This window comes from Malaclemys terrapin, chromosome 12, assembly GCF_027887155.1.
Source record: "Malaclemys terrapin pileata isolate rMalTer1 chromosome 12, rMalTer1.hap1, whole genome shotgun sequence".
NCBI classification, from domain to species: Eukaryota; Metazoa; Chordata; order Testudines; family Emydidae; genus Malaclemys; species Malaclemys terrapin.
The window spans coordinates 44,641,775-44,663,903 of NC_071516.1; the positions used below are offsets into that span (position 1 = coordinate 44,641,775).

At 47.1% G+C, this 22,129-nt stretch overlaps 1 pseudogene; it reads left to right on the forward strand.

The window, feature by feature from the left end:
- The first annotated feature begins 8,318 nt into the window (after positions 1-8,318).
- Positions 8,319-19,241, forward strand: LOC128846124 (mast cell protease 1A-like; annotated as a pseudogene).
- The last annotated feature ends 2,888 nt before the right edge of the window (positions 19,242-22,129 follow it).

Genomic DNA, 22,129 nt, shown 5'->3' on the forward strand with positions numbered 1-22,129 from the left:
GACCCGCTGGAATTCTCCTTGCATGCCTGAATTGCCCCATGCTTGACACATGGAGCCCAGCTCTTCATCGTCCAATATCTCTACATTAGAAACAAAAGTGGAATTAAATTAGAAACATGGAAATTCCCATAAGAAACTGAAGAAAACTTCCAATGACAATTCAAAGTGGTACTTCATTTAGAAAGGAAATGACTTTTAAGTTAGAAAACACACAAAATTTCAGTACAAAACTAAACAAATATTTCATACAATATAGGATCATACAACGTCATCCAATCCAGGCCATGCAATCATGTATTATAATCCCCATTTTCAAACCAGATAGGTTTCTTACCCCCTCACCTACTGTTTCAATTACAGTCCAAATGGGAATTTCATTTAGAAAGGAAACAATATTGCAATAAGAAATGAAATGAGAATTTGAACTAAATTACATTTTCAAATCCAAGTGTACCAAAATTTCAATCAGATTGAAAATTTCAGTTTGAAATGAAACAAAATAACTCTGAATTTTTAAGGAACCTTAAGCAAAAGCATGACATTGACATGAAATGACTAATTTAATTTGAAATGTAACAAAATGAAATTTTTAATTAGAAACTAAATGTAAATTTCATGTTGAAATTAAAGACAAATTTTCACTTCCTTTCATTTTGTTTTGATGTTTTCCAGCCCCATTTTTGGTTCAGCCCTATTTTCCAAATGACACATTGTCAAAAAAGGACAAGAAGGCCTATTCGTTACATAATCCACCCCTAGACAGGACCAGAGAGGTTCCATAACGTAATGGAGAATTGGATCCAGTTGGTGTCCTGCCGAGCCAGCCAGCTTGCTTGTGTACCGAGCTATTAACCAGTGAAGCGCTGGAACCAAATGCCTTGCACTCAGATCCTCAGTCATTTCACCTCCACCCCAATCCTCCCTGCTCCAGTTCATTAATTTAGCTTTTTGCTCTATAGACTTGCAATGAATAAAACTAAAGTTACAAAACTAAAAAACAAAAGAGAGTGTGTTCACTTTTGGGGAATGTAATGAACTCCCTGAGCCTCAAAAATCTGGAACAGTTGCTGCATCTAGTAGGCTGAGCAAGGCTCAGGTTAGAGCATGGGAGCGGGAGCGAGTGATTAACCCTTTCAAGGTGTAACTAATCTGACCTGGATGAGGTGTAATTGCATGGAGAGTGACAATGGAAATAAGCAACTCTACCGTCTACGGCGCTCGCTGTGATCCCAGCTGGGACTGGTGGTGTATGGAGATGGACGATGGGATAGAAGAAGGGTGTGTGTTTGTGGATGCAGGGGTGGGTATGTGGGTGGAGGGATGGATGGATAAGGCCCCAGTCACTACATTTTCCTCCCACTTGACATGAATTATTTCCATGTGAAATTCTTGTGGAGCAAGACTCCAAGGCAATAATCTAGAATTCGTCCCCTTAGCTCAGTGAAGCTGTATAAGGGAGAATGATCTGTCAAAACCTGAATTATTTTATTACACAAATAAAGTTTAAGTTGCTTAACAGCCCAGATAATGGCATAGAATTCCCACTGGATGACTACTTGGTTCAGTTCAGTACGGGTTCATTTTTCACTCAAGAAGGAAATGGGATCCCTTTTGTTTCCTTCCCCATCCTACATTATCTCTGCACCTAACCCAGTATTAGAAGTCCCATCACCTTCTTTGATATTCTGAAAGCCTTTTTCACAGACCTCTGCTGATATCACCTGGCCTGGCTTCCCTTTTTCGTAAGGTCTGTTATGGGGGCCACGATGTTGCTAAACCCCTTCACAAACCTCCAGTGGTACTTGGCAAGACCAATAAAGGATTGAACCTGCTTCTTGGTTCATGGAGCAGGACAACTCCTAATAGCTTCTACTTTAAAGAGTTGGGGCGAACAAACCTAGTGCCCTCCCTGTTTCCTACATAAGATACCTCTGCAGCTCCCATTCTGCATTTGGAGACCTTGACAGTGAGGTTGGCTTCTTTACGTCTTTGTAACACAATTCTCACATGATTCAAGTGGCCTTGCCAGGAGCTACTGAAAATAGCCAAATCATCTAGCTAGGCCCTGGCAAAGGTTTGTAACCCCTGCAGCACCTCATTGACAAGCCTTTGAAAGGTAACTCCTGCATTGATCAATCCAGAAGGCATCACCTTAAATTCATATAAGCCAGATTCCACTATAAAAGCGGATTTTTCTTCGTCATCAGCATCAAAGGGAATTTCCAGTACCACTCGTCAAATCCATTGGGCTTATGAATTTTGCACATAAACCCAGTAGGTCCTCTATTCAGGGTGTGGGGTTTGGGTGATATCATTTAGTTCTCTAAGTCCCCACAAACCTCATGGTTTTATCCTTTTTAGGTACCATTGGAATAGGAGATGCCCAGGGGCTTTCTGACTTAATAATGACCCCCATCTCCAGCATGCTATCTACCGCCTCCTGGATCTGCTTCTGGATTTCCACTTTAGCCCAATATGTCTTCCTAGGAGCAGGGCAGGGCCCTGTAGTTTCAATAGAATGTCAGTTTAACTGGGTCGGTTGGAAAATACCTGTTTGTGGTGCTTGAAAAGGGCCAGCATTTCCTGCTTTGGGGTTGGATCCAAACCTCCCCAAACTCAATGCTCTCCAGAGGAGTTTTGTCCTTGCTCTCCCTGACCAAATCAAACAAAGGAGCATTAAACATTCCTTCCTCAGCACAACAAATCATATTCGCTGCCATCTCCCTTTCATGGTAAGCTTTTAACCTATTGACATGCACTGTCTGCACAGCTCCCCTGCCCTGGGGTTTTCCTTACATCATATGTAGCTTCATTCACTCTTTCTATCCCCTCGAAAGGACCTTCCCAATAGTCCTGAATTCTGTCTTTCCTCACTGGGATCAGCACTAACACCAAATCGCCAATATCAAATGCTCTATGCCAACTGGGGGGGAGGGATAGCTCAGTGGTTTGAGCATTGGCCTGCTAAACCCAGGGTTGTGAGTTCAATCCTTGAGGGGGCCACTTGGGAATCTGGGGCAAAATCAGTACTTGGTCCTGCTAGTGAAGGCAGGGGGCTGGACTTGATGACCTTTCAAGGTCCCTTCCAGTTCTAGGAGATGGGATATCTCCATTATTTTAACTGCACCAACCGTTCAGGGTTTCCTGACTGCTTTGAAGGTTCCATTGCACTAAATCCATCATACACTGTAAATTCTCCTTAAAATGAGTACATATTTCAAGGGACCATAAAAGGTGAACACCTCTCCAGTAATAGCGGAAGAAAGAGCATGGAAAAGGTGTGGGGAAAGGGGTTTAGTGTGTTACAGATTGTTGTAATAAGCCATGAATCCAGTCTCTCTATACACTCCATGTTTTTATCAGTGTTTGGATAATTTATAAAAAGAACAGGAGTACTTGTGGCACCTTAGAGACTAACAAATTTATTAGAGCATAAGCTTTCGTGGACTACAGCCCACTTCTTCGGATGCATATAGAATGGAACATATAATGAGGAGATATATATACACACATACAGAGAGCATAAACAGGTGGGAGATGTCTTACCAACTCTGAGAGGCCAATTAAGTAAGAGAAAAAAACTTCTGAAGTGATAATCAAGCTAGCCCAGTACAGACAGTTTGATAAGAAGTGTGAGAATACTTACAAGGGGAGATAGATTCAATGTTTGTAATGGCTCAGCCATTCCCAGTCCTTATTCAATCCTGAGTTGATTGTATCTAGTTTGCATATCAGTTCCAGCTCAGCAGTCTCTCCTTGGAGTCTGTTTTTGAAGTTTTTCTGTTGTAAGATAGCCACCCGCAGGTCTGTCACTGAATGACCAGACAGGTTAAAGTGTTCTCCCACTGGTTTTTGAGTATTATGATTCCTGATGTCAGATTTGTGTCCATTAATTCTTTTGCGGAGAGACTGTCCGGTTTAGCCAATGTACATGGCAGAGGGGCATTGCTGGCACATGATGGCCTATATCACATTGGTAGATGTGCAGGTGAACAAGCCCCTGATGGTATGGCTGATGTGATTAGGTCCTATGATGATGTCACTTGAATAGATATGTGGACAGAGTTGGCATCGGGCTTTGTTACAAGGATAGGTTACTGGGTCAGTGTTTTTGTTCAGTAATGTGTGGTTGCTGGTGAGTATTTGCTTTAGGTTGGGGGGTTGTCTGTAAGAGAGGACAGGTCTGTCTCCCAAGATCTGCGCTGGAGAGGTTTTAGTTGGGGGCTGAAGGTGACAGCTAGTGGTGTTCTGTTATTTTCTTTGCTGGGCTGTCTTGTAGGAGGTGAGTTCTGGGTACTCGTCTGGCTCTGTCAATCTGTTTTTTCACTTCAACTGGTGGGTATTGTAGTTTTAAGAATGCATTCAAGCATACAATACCCACCTGCTGAAATGAAAAACAGCAATGCATTCAAGCATTCTTAAAACTGTCACCTTCAGCCCCCAACTAAAACCTCTCCAGCACATCATCAGAGATCTACAACCTATCCTGAAAGATGATCCTTTACTCTCACAGATCTTGGGAGACAGACCTGTCCTCGTTTACAGACAACCCCCCAACCTAAAGCAAATACTCAGCAGCAACCACAGATCAGGATTGTCGAGGATTATCCAGCCCTCTGACTACTACCTCATGCTACTCATCCATGTGGGCACAAATGATACTGCGCGGTGTGACACTGAGTGGATCAAGAGTGACTACAGGGCTCTGGGAGTACGGGTGAAGGAGTTTGGAGCGCAGGTGGTATTCTCTTCAATTCTTCCTGTCAAAGGTAGGGGCCCGGGCAGAGACAGATGCATCATGGAGGTGAATACCTGGCTGCGAAGATGGTGTCGCCAGGAGGGCTTTGGCTTCCTAGACCATGGGATGCTATTCGAGGAAGGACTGCTAGGCAGAGATGGCGTTCACCTTTCGAGGAGAGGAAAGACCCTATTTAGACATAGACTGGCTAACCTAGTGAGGAGGGCTTTAAACTAGGTTCGATGGGGACAGGTGAGCAAAGCCCACAGGTAAGTGGGGAACATGGAGACCGGGGAGATGGGTCAGAAACGAGAGGGAGTGTGGGCTATATTGTCAGAGAGAAAGGAGGGTCAGGACAGAACTGGGAGGAAAGATCAAACCAGTATCTTAGATGCTATATACAAATGCGAGAAGTATGGGCAATAAGCAGGAAGAACTGGAAGTGCTAATAAATAAATATAACTATGACATTGTTGGCATCACTGAAACTTGGTGGGATAATACACATGATTGGAATGTTGGTGTGGATGGGTACAGCTTGCTCAGGAAGGATAGACAGGGGAAAAAGGGAGGAGGTGTTGCCTTATATATTAAAAATGTACACACTTGGACTGAGGTAGAGATGGACATAGGAGACGGAAGTGTTGAGAGTCTCTGGGTTAGGCTAAAAGGGGTTAAAAACAAGGGAGATGTCATGCAAGGAGTCTACTACAGGCCACCTAACTAACAAAATCATCCAAAGCCCAAGATTTGGTGGTGATGGGGGACTTCAACTATCCGGATATATGTTGGGAAAATAACACAGCGGGGCACAGACTATCCAACAAATTCTTGGACTGCATTGGAGACAACTTTTTATTTCAGAAGGTTAAAAAAGCTACTAGGGGGGAAGCTGTCCTAGACTTGATTTTAACAAATAGGGAGGAACTCGTTGAGAATTTGAAAGTAGAAGGCAGCCTAGGTGAAAGTGATCATGAAATCATAGAGTTTGCAATTCTAAGGAAGGGTAGAAGGGAGAACAGCAAAATAGAGACAATGGATTTCAGGAAGGCAGATTTTGGTAAGCTCAGAGAGCTGATAGGTAAGGTCCCATGGGAATCAAGACTGAGGGGAAAAACAACTGAGGAGAGTTGGCAGTTTTTCAAAGGGACACTATTAAGAGCCCAAAAGCAAGCTATTCCGCTGGTTAGGAAAGATAGAAAATGTGGCAAAAGACCACCTTGGCTTAACCATGAGATCTTGCATGATCTAAAAAATAAAAAGAAGCCATATAAAAAATGAAAACTGGGACAGATTACAAAGGATGAATATAGGCAAACAACACAGGAATGCAGGGGCAAGATTAGAAAGGCAAAGGCACAGAATGAGCTCAAACTAGCTATGGGAATAAAGGGAAACAAGAAGACTTTTTATCAATACATTAGAAGCAAGAGGAAGACCAAAGACAGGGTAGGCACACTGCTTAGTGAAGAGGGAGAAACAGTAACAGGAAACTTGGAAATGGCGGAGATGCTTAATGACTTCTTTGTTTCGGTCTTCATCGAGAAGTCTGAAGGAATGCCTAACATAATGAATGCTAATGGGAAGGGGGTAGGTTTAACAGATAAAATACAAAAAGAACAAGTTAAAAATCACTAAGAAAAGTTAGATGGCTGCAAGTCACCAGGGCCTGATGAAATGCATCCTAGAATACTCAAGGAGCTAATAGAGGAGGTATCTGAGCCTCTAGCTATTATCTTTGGAAAATCATGGGAGACGGGAGAGATTCCAGAAGACTGGAAAAGGGCAAATATAGTGCCCATCTATAAAAAGGGAAATAAAAACAACCCAGGAAACTACAGACCAGTTAGTTTAACTTCTGTGCCAGGGAAGATAATGGAGCAAGTAATTAAGGAAATCATCTGCAAACACTTGGAAGGTGGTAAGGTGATAGGGAACAGCCAGCATGGATTTGTGAAGAACAAATCATGTTGAACCAATCTGATAGCTTTCTTTGATAGGATAACGAGCCTTGTGGATAAGGGTGAAGCGGTGGATGTGGTATACCTAGACTTTAGTAAGGCATTTGATACAGTCTCGCATGATATTCTTATCGATAAACTAGGAAAATACAATTTAGATGGGGCTACTATAAGGTGGGTGCATAACTGGCTGGATGGGAGCTTCACTGTTGATGTCCATAGGGCCAGGATGGCATTGGAGCTGAGGGAGAGTCAGCGTTCCCATCTAACAGGAAATGGCAACATTCCAATCTTTGTTTTTGATGAAAAGTTGAGACATCAACATTTTTGACAGAATGGAAATTCCAAAAGCAGGTTTGACTCAGAAATGTTGAAAATGAAACATGCTGAGATATGAACAGTTTGAAACATTTCCTTCTGTGTGAGCAAACTGGAGAGAGTCCAGAGGAGAGAAACAAAACAGAAAAGAAAAGTTCAGAGATTTAGAAAACCTTATCTAGGAGGAAAGTCTGAAAGAATTTGGCATGTTTAGGCTAGAGAAGATGAGGCTGAAGGGGGAATGTGATAACCATCATCTAATATGTTAAGGGCTGTTATAAAGAGGACAGTGACCAAATGTTCTCCATGTCCACTGAAGGTAGGACAAGAAGTAATAGGCTTAATCTGCTGCAAGGAAGATTAAGGTTATATATTATGAAAAACTTTCTAACCCCAAGGATAGTTAAGGTCTGGAATAGGTTAACTATGGAGGTTGTGGAATCCCTGTCATTGGAGGTGTTCAAGACCAGGTTGGGATCTGTCAGAGATGGTCTAGGTTTATTTGGTCCAGCCTTAGTACAGGAGACTGGACTAGATGACTTCTCCAGGTCCCTGCCAGCCCGACATTTCTATGATTCAAGGATTTTGGTTTTTTGACTTCACCTGAAATGCTTCATTTGAACAAGATCAACATTAAGCTGCAGTTCCTTATCAGCGCATTGCCTTCTGGGAGCTGTAGTTCAGGCCTCTATTTTCTCTTATGTAGCTCCTGCCTGGACTACATCTCCCACAATGCACTGAGTCATGTGATTCTTATGATGCCCCAAACAGCTCAGTCAAAAGCCAATCAGAGTTGCATTATGGGAAATGCACTGCTCCAGGAAACCAAGTCCATAGGAGAGAATTAAGACCTGAATGACAACTCCCATAAGCCAATGCATGGTTAGGAGAAAGCAGTTTAACATCTTGTTGAACTGATTCCAAACTAAATGTTTCAGGATATTTAAAAAAAAATGAAATATTCTGATTCAGGTGGAACTGACCTGAAATGAAATATTTCCTTTCAATTTTCTTAAAGCAAAAATTGAAATTTGATAGTTTTCTGTGGAATATTTCAATTTTGTAGAAACTGCCTTTTTCATGGGTACATCATTCTGCCCAGCTCTAGAGTTCTCTCTCTGCTGACCCATTTCCAGGGCGGTTCTGTTTGGCAGGAAGGGCTGGGCCTTCGGCAGGAGAGAACACCTGTCCCACAGGCAATCTGAGATCTCGGAGGACAGGCTGGGCTGGGAAATGGCAGTCACCGATGTTATTCTCCTTATTGGCAGGGTGATTCCAGCAGGCCCTTTGTATGTAACGGGATGGTCCAAGGCATTGTCTCCAATGGAGATACAGATGAGTGTCCCCCCAGCATATACACAAAAGTCTCCAAATTCATCCTCTGGATCAACGAAACTCTGCAGAAGCTGAGGTAAAGGAGACATTCTCCTTTAAATGGCCAATTTAGCCATACTGGGATCCATGCCCTGAGGTACTTTAGGTCAGAATATTTTTTTTACAGTTAGAGAAATCCTATGAATGGCTCAGTCCTGAAATTGCCTTGTCGCTAGAAATACCCCATTGATGTTTGATATTCTGTTCTATTCTATTGTCCACCCCAAGCAGCTAGCCAATGTTTGGGGCCCTGAGGTTGTTCTCTTAGGGAACAGAAATTGACAATAGAGTCTGGTATTATCTCTGATGTGATCTGGTTTATATACAAGGAATATCTGAATCCAGTTTCCTAGAATACAATCAGAATCAAACAGCAGCAGACAGCTCCTTTGTTGACAGTCCTGAGCCTGCCTTACCAGACAAGACTCTGTGTCCAAAAAGCTTCTTCTCTTCACTGTGTCTCTCAAGGCCATATTCCTGTGCTTCCACGTTGTGTCTGCCTGGCTTTTTACTTTTCGTCTGATTCGCTTCTGTCCTTGGATCTCTCTGTTTGTGTTGTGTCTGTCTGATCCACATGCACCATTACCCCTGAACAATATTCCATGATGAACTTTCCTCCTGAGTCGTTAGAATTCCCACATTTATATAGGGTTTTACATCAGCCTAGAGGATTCTGGAGCAAAGGTAGAATTTTCTCTGTTAAATTCAATAAGCCCTCACAAATGCTGAACTTTTTTATACCTATTACATTCTTCAAGGTGTTCTACCATTAAAATTCCTAGTTGCAGCATGCCATTGGCTGGCTTTCACCCAGTCAGGGAACAGGAACAATGCCATGTATTTTAGATGGCCAAGATAATACCACAAAGCGTGGCTAGACAAATTAAACAGCCCATGACAATCGCACATTGAAACAATTATGTGGAAAAAAAATGAAATTTTTGAATGTTTTGTTTAGCAGATTTTGAACCGGACCCAGCTTTTTTTTATTTTAAGTATTTTCTTTCCTTTTTTTCCTCTCCCCACCCTACAAATCTTTAGTTAATTATTATTTATTATTTGATACTGACAGGATGTATAATAATAGTAGATGGAGATATACCTATCACATAGAACTGGAAAGGACCCCAAAAGGTCATTGAGTCCAGCCCCCTGCCTTCACTAGCAGGACCAAGTACTTATTTTGCCCCAGATCCCTAAGTGGCGCCCTCAAGGATTGAACTCACAACCCTGGGTTTAGCAGGCTAATGGTAGGAAAACTCCAGATCACAGGAACCTGGAATGCATAGCTGAGCTATATTGGGACAAAATAAAGAATATTCCAAATATTTGGAAAATATCGGAAAAACAAATGGCACTTGAGGGGAAAAAAAGCCATTTTTGAATAAAAAACATTTTCTTTGAACAATTCACACTTCCTTTTCTATCACTGGCCTGTAGATTGGGCTTTGTGCATGTGAATGATCCGGGTTGGTGAAGGACAAGGGGGCAGTGGGCAGGATGAAGGGAAGCTGGGAGGAGCCATAAACAAAATTAGTGCTAAATAAGAACACCTAGACCCACGCTTAAACACCTCAGAGGTGTTGAGATTCCTAACTCCCATTAAAATCACCAGGTGCCTAAGTACATTTAAGGATCTGGGCCATACCTTTCTTTCATCAGATCTCAAAGCACTTTACAAAGATGGTTGGGATCATTATTCCAAAATGGGGAAACTGAGGCACAGAGCAGGGCCATGACTTGTCCAAAGTCACCCAGCAGCAGAGCTGGGAACAGAACCCAGGTGTCCCGAAGCTTAGGCTGCTAGGCCACACTCCTGCCCCCCAACTCACAGCAACTCAGTCAGGCAGTCCCAGGCCCCTCAGCCCCCCAACCCCTCCACCACACAGCTTGTTAATTTCACTTCCCATTTTTAGTCCCCTGCAATCAATACAGATCTGATACAAACGTCTCCAGCACTGAATTCCCTCCTGACCCATGTCGTCTGGGGCAGGCGCTGGGTCTACCAGGGCAAAGCAGGTCTCTGGTTAAAGGTTGTGGGGCTGCAACACCTGCAGGTCTGGAATTACACCCATCCCATCCCCACCCCCAAATCCAGTGACTATGGAGCAGATGCAGATGGAATTTATCTGTGTGTCTCCACACTCCCCTCCATCTGGCTCTCTCTGTCTGGTAACAGGGGCAGTGCTGGCCAGCGCTCCCCAGTACCGGGAGAGGCCATATTGCTGATCCCTGTCTGGCTAAAGGCCAGATTTGTCTGAGCCAGAGGCATGAGACAGATTCCCAGAGCTGCCTTCAGACACCCTGGGTCCCTCCACCCTGACCCGCTTCAATAAGAGAGCCACATTCCTTCGATAGACTCATCTATTCCAAGGCCAGAAGGGATCACGGTGCTCGTCCTGTCTGACCCTAGTGCAGACCTGGCCGTGGGACAGCCTTGAGCTAATCCCGGTTAGAACTAGAGCAGAGCTGTTAGAGAAACCTCCCGGCTTGGGTTACACGTCAACAGGGATGGAGAATCCAGCCCAGCCCTTGGCAGCAGTGTCTCTGAGCCAGATGCTGGCCCAGTCACTGAAGGGATTTGAATGTCCAATTCCCAGCCAATGTCATTCAGATCCTCCGGGCTGGGTGCTCTGGCCCGCACTGTATGTGGGGTGGGGGCAGAGGAGATGGTCTGATGGTCCCCGCTGGCCGTCACCTCTCCAGCTCTATGAAGAGATCATCATCAATGTGATAGACATCTTCCAACCTTCACGGTGTTTCCGTCTCTGTGTTCAGGGCAATTCCTGTTAAACAGAGTCTGTCTCCGGCCATGTAACAAACACTGTGGGGTTCTCCCACCGCTTGGGAGGGGAGACCCCGAACCACTGACAATTACACTGTGGGTTATTTCACTGCTACGCCCCACTGACCCCAGCTGGGGGTCTTGTTATGCTTAAACAAAGCACACAAGATCTTTATATAGGGGAGAAGGCAACATGCCACATTTATTGAGAATACAACAGTTAGCATATGCTTTTCAGTCACATACACACTAAAGGCCTCACTATCTTTTCCTACATTGGGGCCTAGGCCTTTGAAATTCCTCTAATCTAATTAACATAGACACAGACAAAATCCTGTCTGTTACTTCCAAGGCATGAATGAAAAGAAGATGGCTAATACTAGTATCCACTATCCTATTCATTTATTCTAATACCTTAATTCTTACTATAAAACTTACACTGTATATACCCAAAACATAACCAATTATATAGCCCAGTACCCATGGTACAACAGTCTGGCCCCATTGACTCCAGTGGAGCTATGGCCCATTGACACCCACTGGGGATGTGAGCCACTAGCTTGGTGAGGGGGCAGGGAATGGGACATGGGTCTTTTTCTGTCTCTGACCTGGCCACAGGGCGGGGGACTGGCTGGCTCAGGGGTGGTGGCAAATTGGACTTGGGGCCTTTTCCCTCTAGAGAACTGTCACTCCCATCTGGCTGCAGGGAAGAGAACTGGCCGGCTCAGTGGGTTGTATTTTCCTGGCCTCAGCAGAGTAGGTGTGAGAGATCCTGCTATCACCGACACCTTGAAGTGCAGTGTTTGGTCTCTCTGACCTCAGCCCCTCCCCCTGTCTCTCTCATGGTGGGGGGGAGAGGGAAGAAGGATCAAAGGGCCGGGTTCCCATCCGCAGCTGAGACGAGTTCAGGTTAACCACAGCCCCCACTACAATAGGCGGGGAGAGACTCTAGTGTCTCTAGTGTTAGCAGCGAACTCAAGTCCCCCAGCTCAGCACAGAGACAGCGGCTGCAGGGCCCCGGCTGGGCACAATGAGGCAGGGGCCAGCCCCAGCTGTGCCAGGCTCCAGGTGCTGAGCATCCCCAGAAGATGCCCAGCTGTGCAGACTCAGCAAGGCCTGTCCCTCCTCCCTGCCCATGAGAGGAGGTGTCCAGAGAGCCACACGACAGAGAGTTTGATGCTGAGGTTTCCTGTCCCCCCAGCCGTGTCTATAAACTCCCGGAGCTGTGTGTGAAACACCTTCTCATTCCCTGCTCTGGTGGAGAGGATGCTGCTGCTACTCCTGTTCCTCGTGGCCGTTCTCCTCCCCCCAGGGCTCGAGCTGCTGAGTATTGGAGGGCCCCATAAGGAGCAGAGCCTGCACATGGCTCGGTGGAAGGACCTGGGGCTGCTGACCCAATATAGGAATCCTAGGGGGCTGTGGAAGGAGGCAGGTTCTCCTCACAAACACCCCAGGGTGTGGTGGGCATCTGTGGGCTGGTGGGATGGGGAGCAGAGGGGGGAAGCTGTTTCCATAGATCTGTGCGGATCCTGTCTGAGCTAGGGAAGCTTCCCACCAAAGTACATCAGCCACAGATCGTGGGTGTGTAACATCCCCTGGAGGCCACACTCAGGGTAACAACCTCTTACTGCTGCCGGCAAACAGCCTCGCCCCTTTAACTCAAGGATTGTGCTGCATGGCTGGGGTCAACCACTAAGCCGAGAGGCCATTGCATCAGCATCTTTGGGAGCCCACCCAGATTTCCAGCCCCGGGTGGAGACTGGCTCTTCCTGCACCAGTAGCCAGCACAGCCGTGCTCCAAACACAGCTGACTCCTCTGGCCGTCTGTGCAGGGCACAGGGACCTTGGGGCTGCCCTAACCTGTCTGCGCCCCAAGAAGCCATTCTGGTAGCTGGGCAGAGCTGGGCACCTCCATGGCCTGCATAGATCTGCTCCTCCAAGTTCTAGGCTGCCGGGGGCCTGCCAGAGGCATTGTGCTTACAGCTGATTTATGGGGCAGGTGTTGTAAGGGCAGGCTGGGTCTGGAAAGACCAAAACCCCCATGGCCATGGGGGCAGTTATGACCTGAGACATGTGGGGAGAATTTCAAGAGAGCTCCACAACCACTGGCCTCAATGGGATTCTCCAGTGAACTCAGTGGGGTAGGAGGGGATTGTCAGCGATCTCCATGTTAGCTGGGTCGAGGGGCCAATGCAGGAGGAGTGGGCAGGGAAACTGGGCTGGCTGGGTTGAGGGGCCGATCTGGGGCAGCAGAGGTTGAGGATGAGGGTAGGGATGGGACAGGGATCCTTGGTTAAACTGTCCAGCCTCATGTTGTCCCAAAGCAGGTGAGTTTTACCCCTCCCCATCTCTCTGCCAGGGGAGATCATCCGGGGATGGGAAGCTGGGCGTCACTACAGACCTTACGTGGCTTACATGAAGATAGAGACAGGAGGAGATGGAGAAGGAGGCTGCAGAAGATTACTGATCTGAGAGGACATGATGGTGACAGCAGGTCATTGTAACTGCAACCTGGGGTAAGAAACACACCAACTGCCGTCCCTGAGCCAACCAGTCCCTGTCCTGGGGCCGGATCAGAGCCAGTTCCCCTAGAGGGGAAAGGTGCCGTGTCCCATTCACTGCCCCCTGAGCCAGCTAGCCCCTGTCCTGGGGCTTGCCTCTTGTCATTTTGGGCCAAATTGAGCTGGTTACAGAAGATGTCGGCAACAGATACCCTGATCTGCTGCTCCAGAAATGGTTACCTCCCTTGGCCTGAGAAGCGAGTAGGGTGTTACAGGATGTTTCCTTAGGAGGAGAAATGGATGGTGGCATTAGGTCTATTATTTCCTGTTTATTTACAAAGCACGTCCAAAGTCCTGTTTTTCTGAACGCAGTCGGAATAAAAGAACAAATGACTGTTTCTTTACTCCCAGATCCCAGCCTCCTTCAGCCAGCACTCTGCCCAAAAGCTCTCTCCCCAGGCTTAGCGCAGGGTCACACTACCCATGCTTCTTTGGCTGTGGCTGGTGTCTTCTCTGGCAGCTTCTCTGGTCTTTCTGCTGCTTCTCTCAAACACGCACAGCTCCACCGGTCAATGCCCCAGCCCCTGTGTTTGCTAGAGTGATCCCCAGGGAAACCCCTTGGGTCAATCAGCTCAGCTTCTACCCCTCTGAAGTGCCTGTGGCTATGTCTACATGACACAGCCTGTATCAGTCCAGCGCTCTAGACCCGATTCAGTGTACTGTGACAAACAGGGTTTTGTCTGCTGGTGTAGGAACACCACCTCTCCAAAAGATGTTAGCTATGTTGACGGAGGCCCTCTTCCATCAACAGAGGTACCTTGACACTAGGGGGTTGCCAGCATAGCTACGTTGGGTAGAGATGTGGGGTTTTCCCACCCCTGGCCTACATAGCTAAGGTTTAAGTGTAGGCTAGGCCTGTGTGATGGATGGCGATTCTAGTGCAGTGGTTCCCAAACTTTAACAACCTGTGAACTCCTTTCACTAAAATGTCAAGTCTCGTGAACCCCCCCATGTAAAAATGAATATTTCCAGGGATTTTCTCCCTTACCTGAGCATAAATTATAAAAAAAGTGATCTTGGAAAGATGAAATTTGTTTTTTATGACAGATCTATTACACTCTGTTTATTATTATTATTATTTATCATTACAGTATTCATTTTATTACATTATGAAAATGGCAACACTCTTCCAGGATCTTAGTTCTGTAGCTTGTATCACTTTGATTAAGCCTGATATAAGACAAGGCTCCTATGTTTCATCAAAGAGTATCAAATGTGGAACAGCATACAGGTATTTAATAAGCCAACTCAAATAAAGAGTTCCTCCTACACAAGGACTCAGGTCTTGAGCAGTCCAGGCAAACAATGCACGTTACAACAAAGCTTAAACTTGTTCTTTGTAATAATATTTAAAACAACACTAGCTACCTCTTTAATTTTAAAAACAGCAAAAAATATCCACCTCCCTTTCCATTTCTTATAAGGAGTCTTGAAGTTTAAATCTCCTCAGTGTGATGGATGCGCTTGCTTTGATCTGCATAACTCTTGGAAGTCCCCAGGGCTCCAGCCTGCCAGTCCTACACTGCCCGGAGTCCCTAGGGACAGTTCTGTCTGCCAATAGAGAATTTTTTCCCGAGACCCCGCTCTAACATTTCATGAACCCCAGTTTGGGAAACACTGTTCTAGTGATTCAGCTTCCTCATTACCTAAATAAGCTTATAATCATAGAATCATAGACCTTGAGAGGTCTAGTCCAGTTCCTTGCACTGGAGCAGGTCTAGGTATTATCTAGACCATCCCCAACAGGTGTTTGTCTAATCTCTCTTAAAAATCTCCAGTGATGAAGATTCCACAACGTCCCTAGGCAATTTATTCCAGTGCTTAACCACCCTGACAGGTAGGAAGTTTTTTTCTAATGTCCAGCCTAAACCTGCCTTGTTGCAGTTTAAGCCCATTGCTTCTGGTCCTATCCTCAGAGGTTAAGAACAATTCTTCTCCCTGCTCCTTGTAACAACCTTTTAGGCATTTGAAAACTGTTATCATGTCACCTCTCAGTCTTCTCTTCTCCAGACTAAACAAACCAAGTTTTTTTCAATTTTCCCTCATAGGTCAGGTTTTCTAGACCTTTAATAATTTTTGTTGCTCTTCTCTGGACTTTCTCCGATTTGTCCACATCTTTCCTGAAATGTGGCACCCAGAACTGGACACAATACTCCAGTTGAGGCCTAATCAGCGCGGAGTAGAACGGAAGAATTACTTCTTGTGTCTTGCTTAAAACACTCCTGCTAATACATCCCAGAATGATGTTTGCTTTTTTTGCAATAGTGTTACACTGTTGACTCATATTTAGCTTCTGGTCCACTATGACCCTCAGATCCCTTTCCACAGGACTCCTTCCTAGGCAGTCATTTCCCATTTTCTATGTGTGCAACTGATTGTTCCTTCCTAAGTGGAGTAATTTGTATTTGTCCTGATTGAATTTCAACTGATTTACTTCAGACCATTTCTCCAGTTTGTCCAGATCATTTTGAATTTTAATGGCTTCTGTACGTTGATCCTGAGTGCAACACGACTGTTAACCTCGTTAAAGTGGGTGGCGCTAATGACCCATTATTGAATCCATTTTATTGGCTGTTGTGCAGCACCTGCATCCCCTTGTATTTCACAGCAACATCACTGTTCTGCTCGGGACCGACAACGTTAAAATAGATGAACTGGGGAAGCAGGAGATCTGGGTACGTCGCCAAATCCTTCACCCAGAATTCAATGACAAGACAGATGAAAATGACATCATGCTGCTGCAGGTACTGCCCTCATCTCACCCCGATCCCCACTGACCTCATGCTGCTGCAGGTACTGCCCTCATCTCACCCCGATCCCCACTGACCTCATGCTGCTGCAGGTACTGCCCTCATCTCACCCCGATCCCCACTGACCTCATGCTGCTGCAGGTACTGCCCTCATCTCACCCCGATCCCCACTGACCTCATGCTGCTGCAGGTACTGCCCCCTTTGCCTCACCCTGGTCCCAATGATGTAGGTTCCATCTTATCACCTTATATATGAGTGACCTCATATAGCTGCAAGTACCATACCCATCCTGTCACTGCACCCCCAGTGACCTCACACTGCTGCAGGTACCAACCCATCCCATCCCATCCCCCACCCCACCTTCACTGACTTCACACTGCTGCAGGTACCAACCCATCCCATCCCATCCCCCACCCCACCTTCACTGACTTCACACTGCTGCAGGTACCAACCCATCCCATCCCATCCCCCACCCCACCTTCACTGACTTCACATTGCTGCAGGTACCAACCCATCCCATCCCATCCCCCACCCCACCTTCACTGACCTCACACTGCTGCAGGTACCAACCCATCCCATCCCATCCCCAACCCCACCTTCACTGACTTCACACTGCTGCAGGTACCAACCCATCCCATCACCCCAACCCCACCTTCACTGACTTCACACTGCTGCAGGTACCAACCCATCCCATCCCATCCCCCACCCCACCTTCACTGACTTCACATTGCTGCAGGTACCAACCCATCCCATCCCATCCCCCACCCCACCTTCACTGACTTCACACTGCTGCAGGTACCAACCCATCCCATCCCATCCCCCACCCCACCTTCACTGACTTCACACTGCTGCAGGTACCAACCCATCCCATCCCATCCCCCACCCCACCTTCACTGACTTCACACTGCTGCAGGTACCAACCCATCCCATCCCATCCCCCACCCCACCTTCACTGACTTCACATTGCTGCAGGTACCACCCCTGTCCCATCACCTCATACCAGTGGGCACATGGACTCACAAAGTTGTACAGGTTTCATGGGGATGCCCCACCTGATCCCATCTGGCCCCATCCCCCCAGGACAGGAGTTTGATTTCCTTTCTTTTTCTCTCCCCCATCACAGCTGATGGACAAGGCCAATCTGACCCACATTGTGGGCACCATCCCCCTGCCCTGGTGACAGGTGAAGGAGGGGTGTAGCAGAGTGCTGGTGCAAGAGCATCTAATTAGCCCCTGCCCTATCAGCTCCAATCAAGGAGAACAGATTGAGACTGATGGAAAAAGGCCTGATGCTGGCCTGAGGATTGGCAACACCTGCCAGCCTGACGAGCCAAGGGCTATAAAGGCTGGGAAGGAGCCAGGAGAGAGCCAGGCAGTAAGGGAGAGGACAGTCAGGGAGGGAGCTGGAAGCGTCCTGGCTGAAGACTGATTCTGCCTGTAAACAGAGGAAACTCTGTAAAGACTGTGTATAATTTGGCACAGGTGGGACAATGCTAGGTGAATTAAGACATAGGTGTGGCACAACCCTGAAGTCTCTCTGAGCCTGATTTGGGAGGGGAAGCAGGCCCAGGAAGAGGGTCTGGTCGTGCGCCCCATTACAAGGGGGCAGCGTGACTGGCTGGGGCCTGACTACTACCAAGACAAATGCCCAACCCTCCCCAACCCTGCAGGAGGTGGAACTGAAGATCATGGGCAAGGGCATGTGTCTTCCTCAACCATATCCGCACTATGCCTTGTCCAGGATGCTGTGTGTGGGGGATCCCCAGGAGAGGAAGGTGTCATTCCCGGTGAGTGTGGGACACGGCCATGCAGCGCCCGGGACAAGAGGCTGCTAGAACTGGACACTGACAGGGCTGGCCAGAATTGGGAGAACCAGTATCCATGGAGAGCCAGCCAGAAACCAGGAACTGGTACTGACTAGATCCTAGCACTAAAGGCTGGAGGGTAAAAATCAGGGACCAAAACTGGCCAGATCCTAGGAATCAGGGATGGAGGCTAGAAATCAGGGACAAGAACTAGACTGGTCTTTTAAATGTGGAATGGATCCTAATTATTTTGGTTCAGGAACTGGCCAGATCATAGAAATCAGGGGTGGAAATGAGCTTCATGTTCAACAGGTTCTAGAAATCAGGGACAAGAATCAGCCACGTTGTGGAAATCAGGGATGGATCTTACTAGTGAGGGTCAGATCCTAGATATCAGGGTTGGGAATCATCTGGATCCTAGGAAATAAAAAGGGGAATTGCTGAATCAAGATCCCAGGGTGGATCTGAGAAATCAGCAGGAGGTCCTAGAAATAAAGGGCAGGAGTTAGCCAGACGCTGAATATCAGGATTTGGAATCAGGGATGGGAATTGAGCAGATTAAAGAAATTTGTGATGGATGCTAGAAATCAGACACAGGAACTGGCCAGATTCTAGAAATCAGGGACATGGTCCAGCTGGATCCCTGGACCTTGGGGTGGGAACTCCATGCAAGTCCTGAGAGTGACTTGACCGTGAGACCCCAGGAAGAGGGTTACAGAGCTGGATTTCAGCAATGTGAATACAGAATACAGCTTGCCCTTTGTTTGGACATCTGTAAACCCACACCTGATTTTTACTTCTCAGGCAACTCTGGAGGCCCCCTGGTCTATGACAGGAAGGCCCAGGGCACTGTCTCCTATGGCAAACATAATGGGTCAGCACCCCAGGTTTGCACCAGGGTCTCCAAATACATCCCGTGGATCAAGACTGCGCAAGCTGACGCCATAAATGGGAGCATTCATCTCTTCTCGCGTGATTGGAGAGAGAGTTGAGTATTGCAGAGACATGGCTGACTGGCTGGCTGGCTGGGTATTGCAGATGGATGGATGGATAGATGTGTAGCCAATGATTTTAATTGATTGTTCATTTATTGTGCGATGTTATGATTAACTAATATGCTATGTCATATATAATCATTGTATACTAAATAGAGTTAAATTGTAGAATTATAGAAGGATAAGACGGATCAGTAGTTAGAAGTGATAAATAGGTACAGATTGTACCTCGTTGGCCCGGCACCCTCATGACCTGACCGCTCCCGAACCAGGGAATTTGCAGGACCAGGGGAGGTCAATGTCTGCTCCTTTGCTGCCGGCCACAGAGCTCTGCTCTGGCAGGAGAGGGGCCGGCATTAACCGAGCAGGGGTGGGGATGCTGGGGAGAAGAGGCAGAGTGCCCCCACAGTTGGGGCGGCACTGCATCCCCTCTCAGTCACTGCCGCTCCGATGCGAGGCTCTGCAGCCGCCCTGCCTCTTCCGCTGAGCACTGCCCCATCCCTGCTCCTCCCCCTCCTTCCCTGAGTTTTAACTCCAAGCTTCTGAAGCTCTGGGTGGATGAGGGAGGAGTTTCTAAGCCTGGGACTGCCGGCTTTTCCCCGTGAGTGCCCCGGGGTCACCAACGATGCCGGACCAAACCTGTAACCCATCACCCAGGCTTAAGAAATGTTTGACATAAGTGGCCAAACAGTGACCCTATGCCACAAGATTACGGGAAAAGATTTACCAATGGGTGACAGATGATGGATAGATACTGCAGAACAATGAACAGATGGACATGGCAAATGAGAAGACAGATGCATGTTGCAGAAGGATGGATGGATGAATGGATGGCTGAATGTTTCAGAAGAATGGATGGATGGATATTGCAGAATGATAGATAGATAGATGGGTAGAGGGAAGGATGGATATTTCAAGAAGATGGACAGATGGATATTTCAGAAGGATGGATGGATGGATAATGCAGAAGGACAGCTGGATTGATGATGAATAGATGATGAAGAAGATTGGATGGATGTGGCAGATAGGAAGACAGACAGATGGATATTGCAGAGGAAAGTTGGACAGAAAGCTACTGGTGATCCAGAGAAATGAACAACAACCAGTCGAGCCTGCCATGAGATCTAACTTCCAGTGAGAACTTACTCTTATTTTTTTCCAAGGCTGCAGTCTCTGCCCTAGCCTTACAGATTTCATTCTATGTTTCTTCCCCACTACCTTTTTAAAATTCATATGGACCTTTGTAGCAGGGTGGTCCCCCGCTCCTGCCCTGAAGGGCTTAAAACAGCCAGGGAGCAGGGCTGGGGCAAAGGAAAAGCTACAAGGCTGATTGGGGAGGCAACCTCAGCTGGCCTGTATAAAAAGGCTGGGAGCCAGGAGCTCAGCAGTATCTCTCTGCACTCAGAGAGAGAAGGGCCTGGCTGCAGGGAACTAAGACAGAGTACCTGGGTGAAGCAGGGCTGGGGAAAGGCTGGGGAGCTCCAGCCTGGATCGCCCCAGGCTGCGGCCTAGTAGGAGGCCAAGGGGTACTAGGGGTTGCAGAGGGCAACCCATGGGTAGGCCAAGGCAGCAGGTCCAAACCCAACCTTACCTGTGATGCGTGGCCTATACTGCAGTCTGCCCCAGGAAGCGGGGGCTAGTTGGTGACTGGCAGTGGCCTTATTCTGAGGTGAGGTAGGGACAGTGGGTGGGGGTTCCCCGGGGAGGGGAAACCCAGAGAAAGAGGTTCTGCCAGAGGGCAGCCCCCAAGATAAAAGGGCACTGGGGTTCGGGAGGGACACGGGGCCAGGGGACAGGTGGACCACTGGCCTGCAGAGAGCGCTCCAGGATGCTGGAAGAGCTAATTCCCAGAAGTCACCAGCAGGAGGCACCGCAGGGGTGAGTCCGCTCCTCTACAACCTCCTTTGCTGACATCCCTTTACGTCCATAAAACTCTGTGGGGATTTTCAGGGATGGAAAAAGGGGGTTCCCTAGCTCGTAGCTTTCTGCCATGTTATATTGCGATTCCTACAGAGGGCAGCTCACCTACTTACCAGATCAGCAGTCAGGATCACCAGTGTAGTCAGTTGTTGGCTGCATGTGTGTTCTCTCTGTGTACTGCACTGGCTCTGGCCAGATAGCCCATACCTTCAGACTTCTATCAAACTGTCCAAGAAACCACAGACTTGGTTCAGTGGGGGAGGCACTTGGCCGGGTTTATTGCTAACAGAGCACGGTATTAATGCCGTATATGTGCTACAGGTACACTCAATATATATCTGCCCGAGACAAGGGACTCGGCTCAATGAGGGCGGGACTTTCTGCTCCCCCCTCATCCAGACAAAGACACCCCCTCTGTTACACCCCTTTTATACATCAATACAAACAAGTTACGTATTGCCCCTCTGATGTGGTTAGTTACCACACTTTACCTGTTGGTTTTCTCAAAACATCTATATCCTTCACCCTATCATCCTGACCTTGTCTTTAGGAGGGGTCAGTGTGTTCCTGTATCATCTTCAGGGAGTGTATTTAATTTGTATTGGGGGTGTTTACCTTGTATTGCAATGTTCTGGCACCATCCTTCTGGAATGTGTTTGTGTGACTAATTAGTGCCTAGGATTGCTTGGTTTTTTTGCCATGCCAGCCCTGGTTTTTGCAAGTTCATGTATTGGACAGTGAACCTGCAAGCAGGCATCTGCTTAGTAACAGGGCCTGATTCTTGCTAACTTTACTTTAACTCAGAAGGGCCTGTGGGTTCCCATCATCTCTTCCTAACACAGTTATGTCTTCACAGAGCCCAGAAGAGGATGATGTAAACTATGAAGTTCAGTCTACCACTTTTCTTCCCGAAGGTGTCAA